The sequence below is a fragment of the Thunnus thynnus genome, chromosome 18 (genome assembly GCF_963924715.1).
Source record: "Thunnus thynnus chromosome 18, fThuThy2.1, whole genome shotgun sequence".
NCBI classification, from domain to species: Eukaryota; Metazoa; Chordata; class Actinopteri; order Scombriformes; family Scombridae; genus Thunnus; species Thunnus thynnus.
In genome coordinates this window covers 26,367,128-26,375,545 of record NC_089534.1, presented here as the reverse complement: position 1 = coordinate 26,375,545, position 8,418 = coordinate 26,367,128, and positions in this window count along the sequence as shown.

Below are 8,418 nucleotides of genomic sequence, written 5' to 3'. Positions count from 1 at the left end.
CCAGTGTGTAAGATTTAGTGGCATCTTGCAGTGAAGTTGCAGAGCGCAACCAACTGAAAACCCCTCCCCCTCCAAGCATGTAGGAGAACCGGTGGCTGTGAAACTCACAAAAAGTCCTCTCTAGAGCCAGTGTTTGGTTTGTCCATTCTGGGCTACTGTAGAAACATGGCAGTGCAACATGGTGGCCTCCGTGGAAGAGGACCTGCTCCCTATGTAGATATAAAAGTAATTCTAAGGTAACAAAAACACAACTATTCTTAGTTTCAGGTGATTATACACTAATTAAAACATACTTATGAATATTATATTCCATTTCTGCCAAGTCCATTCCGCTAGATGCCACTAAATTCTACACACTGGTCCTTTAATGTTACTTAATTCGAAAATGGGGGAACTGTATGTTAAAGAGAAAACAGATCCCAGATCCACAATTAAAGTACAAAGTAGTTTCTGATAGTTTAAGGTACCAATTTGTTCCAGCCTACAGAGACAGTAACTGTCTGTCTGCACTGTCTCCTCACACTGTTCCCTTTCCAGGGCAAGAGTAAGACGTTATAGTGACAAGCTTTTGCACAGAATTGAAAGTTAAGTGCTTTTTTTACCTTTCCCTGAGAAAGTACCTTCCAGACGGCTGTTGTTTTCAATCATGGCATGAAATACAAATTCCACAGACTTCAAATTGTTGGAGAAAGGTAATCCATCACAGTGAACATTTAGTTGTCTTTATTTTTTATTTTTTGTCAAAGTCAGCAATAATGGATATTATGAGATTTGTGGTTAAAGTGCTGAAACTCGGAAAAACCAAGGATTGCTTTTGTTCTTCAGATGCAGAAAAAAGAGAGAGAGAGAAAGATCTCAAAACAACATCGTTGCAGCAAAAACCTACACATGCCTTTACATTTTCAGTCAGATTTCTAGAGAATTCAACTACTGACCGACCGTACTGATGTTATATGGTTACACTGCTACACATCTTTGAAATGTAAGTACTTCTCATTTGTCTCTTTATTACATAGGAGTGAATGTCTTTGGATGATTTGAGCACTTACATTCACCATCAAGACATTCCACAAGATGCGTCAAGTAAGCACCACATTCACGTTCTCTTTATGGGCTGGTGGTTTGACAAGTGAAACCAGTGCAGGCAAGCTGAGACTTGGCATCGACCTCGTGAGTTCTGGCAGAGGCCCTGGATGAGCTGCTCAGCCTGCAGTGTTACTGCTACCGCTCGACGGAAATTTATGACTTGGAGAGAGCTCAGCAGAATGTATTAATGCAGATGATCCCATTTCCTACTCTGTGCTGCTGCTCGGGTCAGCGACTGAGGAATAAGCTAAGCACCCCACCAGTAGAACCTGACCCTAACATGTCACTAACAGAAGTCACTTCTGTGCTTCTGGAGTTTCTCTGCATGTCAGAATCTGCAAATTGCCACCTGTTGTACGAGTACAGGTTGCTATAAACGAGTCATGAGGTCTCTTTTAGAGCTGGAAAGAAATCCTTTAGTCTAATTAGAATTAATAACATAAGTTATTAATATTAATTATGTAACTCATATAGTATATCAATATTAATAGCATAACTTAGCATAGTTTATTAATATTAATTATATCATTCATATATTATATTAATATTAATAGCATAATTTAGTTTGCCTACTTTAATCCACAGCACTGTTCAGTATGATCAGTGCCTACATGTATAGTTACGTCTAACAGAACATGACATGACACGACATGACATGAAGACATAACATGACATGACGCATAAGCCACAAAGAATGACAAAAGCACGATGAAACCATGACACACAATTTAGTATACCACTAAATACACATAAAATAAATCTAACAAAAGATACTCAACAACAAAAAAAACAAAAAAACACCACACTTCCTGTACTATCAGGCTTTGGATACACACACAATACATGTTAGGAGGATTAGTTCATTGTTGGTTTTGGTCTTTTCATTTGACTATAAAAAACAAAAAAAATACAGATTATCACCAGACTTATCCTTTGATATACAAAGTATAGTAGTTTTTTATAGTTTAAAGTACATATTTGTACCAACTATCAAGTATATTATTATTATTAGTATTCATAATTGACACCCACTCTACCATATTAACTTCTGACATTAAAGACACATTAGTTAAGATGTTAGGAGACATCTTGAATGTTCCTGATAAAGTTCTCCAAAATAAATATATAATTAATTGTGTTTGAAATGGAACTCTTGATATTATTTTGTGATTTTAACAGTTGGATTACAAAGTGTTTTTAAACATAAATTATGCAATGCATTAGATCTACACCACCGTAATGATTTTTTCATTTGTAAAGATTTAAACATGGATTATTTCCTTGCTCAGTAGTTACTTTGAGTTGTCGATTAAATACCAGCCACCATTCCTGACTCTCTCACTGTTGACCAGCTCTGTGCCTGGTGTGGGATGGTAGACTGCTGTCTTGGTCTACTCCTCCTCCACAGTTGTGTGGTTAAGAGAGTGTTTGTGCTTTCACCGGCCCAGTTAGGGTGGGGAGCTGCAGAATCAGAATGAGTAGATGGTGCATTTCAAGTCAAAGCAGTGTTTTATTCACTCCAAAATGAAAATTCAACCATTGTCTACTGCCACGTCAAACATACCTAACATTTAGTTCAAAACGCAGTCACAAACACATAACAGGTTAGCCCTAAAGATTAGTCTTGGCCTTCTCTGAAACCGTTGAAGTTTTGCTAGTGCCACAAACTTCAAGTGTCCAGAGTTTATATTGATTTGTTATGACTGGACAACAGAGTTTTCATATTAAATTTAACTGTTGTGTTACTTTAAACCTGCAGTGCGGAACCTTTACATATGAATGAATGTCCTTTACATTCAAGCCCTTGCCGTATGAGTTCACACAATGCTGATTAAGTCTATCACCTCCAGATAAATCTCTCTGTATTTCACAATATATGGAGTTTTAAAATCTGGTGTTGGGTGTGACATTCCTATGCTGTTTGGCTGTTAATTTGGCTGTTAATCGTACAGCTCTTCTAAACTTTCCAATTGATCCAATTGGATCAGATTCTGATAGTGAAACAAGTCATTTCACAGAGGTTGTGTGATGCTCAAAACAATTTATCCACTGTTTTACAGCTGCGACAGTAGGTTACGGCCAGTGGTGTACTGGCCATTGGGCATACAGTGGGCCATCAAAAAATGCATTTCTGGGCTGGTGGACTGCCAAAACATATCTGTTTTTACTGGCCCTCTCTGTGTGCCTGTCACACGGTGTGTGTTAGAGCGTGCTGCATGCCTGTATCAGGCAATCACAGCTGAGCGCCCCCCTTTACTCTCACTGCCAGAAGGGGGAGACAAAATAGCACTAAGATTTAAAGGGTTAATTAGCTTTACTGTAATACTTTTGATAACAAACAAGACTGGTCTAGCCACACTAACTGCTCTGTGAGGCTTACTTAGGCACAGCAGTGCCTACCTTTGAGCTCAATGCTAATGTCAGTGAGCTAACATGCTCACAAAGGCAATGCCAACATGCTAATGTTTAGCAGGTAATGTTCACCATGTTCACCACCTTAGGGGTTGATGCCCTGTTCACATCACACAGGATGGATGGTGGAGATAGGAAAGATTCCCATGCTAATGACTTGTGAGCGGTCACATAACCAAGGCGGTTGCATGATTACAGAGTTGGTCATGTAGAGATTTAAGCATTTTGCAATGAAATTTGGGTTTAATTGCATTGAATACTGGTCTTTGTCCATTATTGTCTTTGGTGATGTGAGCCATCCATATTTGTTTCATTTTCAGGCATTTCCGTATTAACTACCAATTTGGATATATTGGAGCTTAATTGTGACTTGGATGTTGATGTGATAAGATGTGATGTTACAAGTCAGAATTTAGTAATTATGATAATTCTGACCATGGTATTAGGCGCAGACCATGACCTGAAAACTCTGGTTTGCGTCTGGCTGGGGGCCTTTGTTGCATGTCATTCCCTATCTCTATACTTTCATAGTATTCACCATTTTAGTTTAGCCTGACATGGTAACATTTGCTAATTAGCACTAAACACAGAGACTGATGCTGATGGGAAAGTCATTAACTTTGCAGGTACTGGTCATAATCAAACTATTGGACAAATTAAAATTTTGACATGATGGTGGCGCTCGATGAAGTGTTAAGGGGTTACTAAAGTGATTACGATAAGTTATTACAGTTTGTCCTAAGTGGGACATGAATATCTGAACCAAATTTTATGACATTCTGTCCAATAGTTTTGGTGACATTTCACTCAAAACCAAAATGTCTAGAGGGAAAAGTCAGGGGCTCACTAAAGTCATTAGGGTTAGTTGTGAGGGAGCAATGAATGTCTGCATAAAATCTTGAACCAATCCATCAAGAAGATGTTGAGATATTTCACTGGATAATTGAAAACTTTGACCTGCTGGTGGCTCTAGAGAACAGAGTCACCAAAGTCAACAGGATTCAACCACTGGGGACCAAACATAATTTCATGATACTCCATCCAATAGTTGTTGAGATATTTCAGTCTGGACAAAAGTGATGGACCGACCAACAGACATTGCCCTCCCTAGAGCCATGCTTGTTTACTGTTTAGAAAAGTTTACTGTTAGAAAAGTTTCCCTTATGATTGGGATGATGTTTCAATCAAACACTGGAGTAAAAATGCCCTTTTTTAAAATTTTCTGAAGCCGCATCCAAACTCCTTGCAGTGCTATTTTCTAATATTATCAGTCTAATAACAGCCATTTTAGCTTTTCCACAATAAGATGGCTGATCTGCAGCTCTAGGTGTCCTTTCTATCCACTGCAGCTCTAACAGGAAAGTGCCGGGTGCATCCACCAAGTGTCAGTTTGACCTTAAGGGTTGGAGATCGGTGTCTGGAGCTCTGCCATCACACCACTCACTCCCAGTCTGCTCTCAGAGCAGCCTCCAACCACAACTTGATGCTTACACTCCACAGACCTTGACATTTCAATTGCCTCTAAGTAATAAACTCTCCACTCTGCTCAAAACAGGCCCAGACTTTGTTTGTGTCATTATCTGTTACCTCCTGCTGAGTCCATTCCAGTTCATGTTGTACAGTACAGTATTGTTGCAGATTTTCACATGTGCAATAGCTTGTTAACTTAATATATTATTATATTTTATAGTTATGATATTTTTTTTATCTTTTCATGAAACTATGCAACTTGTCTGCCCAGCAGCTGACTCACTATTACTATCGGATGAAGACCTTGTATTTCCAAAGTGTCATTTTTTTCGGAATCTATGAAAAGTAGCATTTTAATTACTTTGGCCAACCTACAATTTCTAGCATCTAATGTAATTGATAACATTCTGTTGGAAAGGTTTGGTAATGGGTGGGTCTCTCTGACTCAGTACTTGCCTGGTTTGATGCTATCCAAAAAGACATTTTTTCTGTATTTCCCAGCAACTTCATTTCTTAGGAAGTTGTCATCATACAGTTGGCTATATGGAGTCCCTCAGGGTACAATACTTGGTCCACTGCTTGTACATGTTGCCTCTAAAACTAAAGGTATGTTACTATAGTTACCCTGATGACACACAGTTATACCTAACCTCGTCTCCTGGAGGCCTAAATCCTGTTAAGTCTTGGATGAAAGCAATAAAGACATAAACAAAGCTGCCTTTTATTATCTGAAAGGATGAGTTCATTTTTCTGGTCTATCTTAAAACACTACTCATATGCCCATATGTACACTGAAGGAGTTATCAGTTGCTGTAATCCTTCCATATCGGTGAAGGTCTTTCTAAAGTAATTTGAGTGTTGGTGATGGGGATGTACAAAAATGGATTATATGTGAGGCTTCTCCAGTCTCAGTTAGTCAACTCAACTGGTAGCGTTGGAGGGATAGTTACACAAAGAAGGAACTTTGTCCAAAACGATTGTAATTTTGGAAGATTCCCATTTGATTTATCTAATTCATACTACTAAATCATATTAGCGACAAGTTAAACTATTTTAAGATGATTTTTTTGCCTTTATTTGACAGATGACTGTGCAGAGAGAGAGATAGGAAACATGGAGAGAGTTGCAACAAAAGTCCCTGGCTAGGATTGAGGACATTATGTGGTATGTGGCTTAACCTTTAAGCTATGAAGACACCTCATTCAGTTACACTTTTGACTGTATTTTCACACAGTGATGCGGACTGTAGATTTTGACCCCTGTGTCTTCCATTGGAATTGAGTTAGGGATCTTTTCACAGACAGTATGGACCGCAGGAATGTTTAGAAATAGAATGAGTAGAATGAGTGCAATTATACGCACATTATACATACTATTGGAAAACAGCATTGATGACATTGATTGATTAACAAATTTGAAGTAGAAGTACAGAATTACAACTCATAAGTGCAGCATTCCCAAAAAGTGGGAGTACAAAGACATATCACATATATTAAGTATGTCAACATATGTCAAATATACATAAAAAAGTTTTACATTTAGTAAATTTACATACAGTATATTTATGGTGTAGCTTCTTGTTGATAGCTGTCTGTAGTCTTGAGGATACAGTATATGTATGATAACAGAAGATGTATATGTGTGGAGATTTTTTACTGAAATAGTTTCCTTTTATGTAACTTGCAATTATTTTGTATATTTTTGACATATTTGCTATTTTAGATATATTTTATGTTTTCGTCTGTTACAAGGTTTAGTCTCAATGATGAAGCATCTATTTTTGCACCTGGGTGAATGCACAGACTTGCACTTTCATATGTCATTTTTGTACATTTGAGAATAAAACAACTTCCTTCCCTCTCTGTTCTCCCTATCCTTAACAATGCTGTGTTCAGCTTGTTAGTACCAGAGTGGCTGCATAAACCCGCTCCAAATGGCCAGTGGACAAGCACAGAAGTTTGCTTAAGAGGGGAATAATGACTGGAGACCTACTGTAGAGCTAAATCTAAACTGCTGACCCCATGACAAGTTGTCCTCAGACCGTGAGAAACAGGCCTCTTTCCATGCCAAGAATGTGGGTGGCCGGCCTTGTTTCTCCAAAAAGCCTATCTGAGGAGTGTGGCCGGTCGCAGCACCAGAGTGCAACAGCAGGTTTTTATGTCTGATTTCTCTCAGGCTGCTGCTGTTACGTGCACATGTTGCCCCTTTTTTTTCTGGGACGGACCACACTGTCATTCTTGTAATCTGTGTCTAAGTACAGCATGTACACAGGGAAATGGAGCTGGTAGTGTGTGTGTGTGTGTGTGTGTGTGTGTGTGTGTGTGTGGGTGGGTGGATTGGTTGTGGAGGGGGCCTGTAATTCCAAAGCACACACAGTCCACTTCCACTTGTTTGGCAGCTTGTGAAATGAAATCAAAACTGGAAAAGAAATAAAATGCAGCCACATTCACAAGGTTAATCCACTGGAAATTCTTGAGAATTTGGATTATTCTGCTTTTGGGGTTTTTTTTTTGTTGTTTTGTTTTATTTTTGCTGATTCACAGGCCTGACACATAACCCCCACACCACCAGCACCACTACAAAGTGTATAAAGGCATTGTGTAAAGTAATGAATACTGTGTGAGAGGGCCGGTCAGAGAGGATAAGAGGCTGCACTGTACTGTCAGTTTGCTGTTCGGACTGAAGGGGATTTCAGCTCCCCGGGCTTCAAACTCAGAGTCAAGGGGTCACGGTCTGTGCGAGATAGCAGGGGCCACAATTTGTGTGTGAGTAACTGCGTGTGTGTGAGTCACTGCGTTACGCCGACACACGAGACGCCATATGTTTCCACCCAGTTCACTGAAGAACAAATGCGCCGTCCTTTTTCATGAGAGCTCCCACAAGCGTCTGTTTTCTCACTCACTCACCCCATGTGTGGGTTAATGCAGCTAGAAGTGGCGAGCAGGAGACGTGGTCCACATCAATTATGTCGTAAAAGAAAAATTAAATGGGACACCTGTTTATGGTGTCCACGCAGAATGAAAAAAAAGTCCCCAATTTAAAAAGTGGGTGCAACATTGCAAGTGGAAATTGGAGGGTTCTTACATCAAAAACTGTCACTTGAAACCAATACCAGTGAAGTCCCATAACTCCCTGAGGACTGGCATTTAGTGGCATCAGCACCAACCCACACCAGAGAGATTTATTATAAGATCACAATATTTTTATGGTATAATAATGTTTAACTCTTTTTCACATGCAAATTCCACTGTAATATGATATGTTTAACAGTTTTATTCTTACTATGAAATGGTCAAGATGAGGCTTTCACTCAGAGTGATCTCTTAGTAAAATTGCTACAATATCCATCTTAAAATATAATAGAATACAACTTTATTGTTCACCAGAGTGGAAAATAATCTTTTGCTCACCAAAAAATAAAAGCAGCACAAGAATATGTAACATATAAAA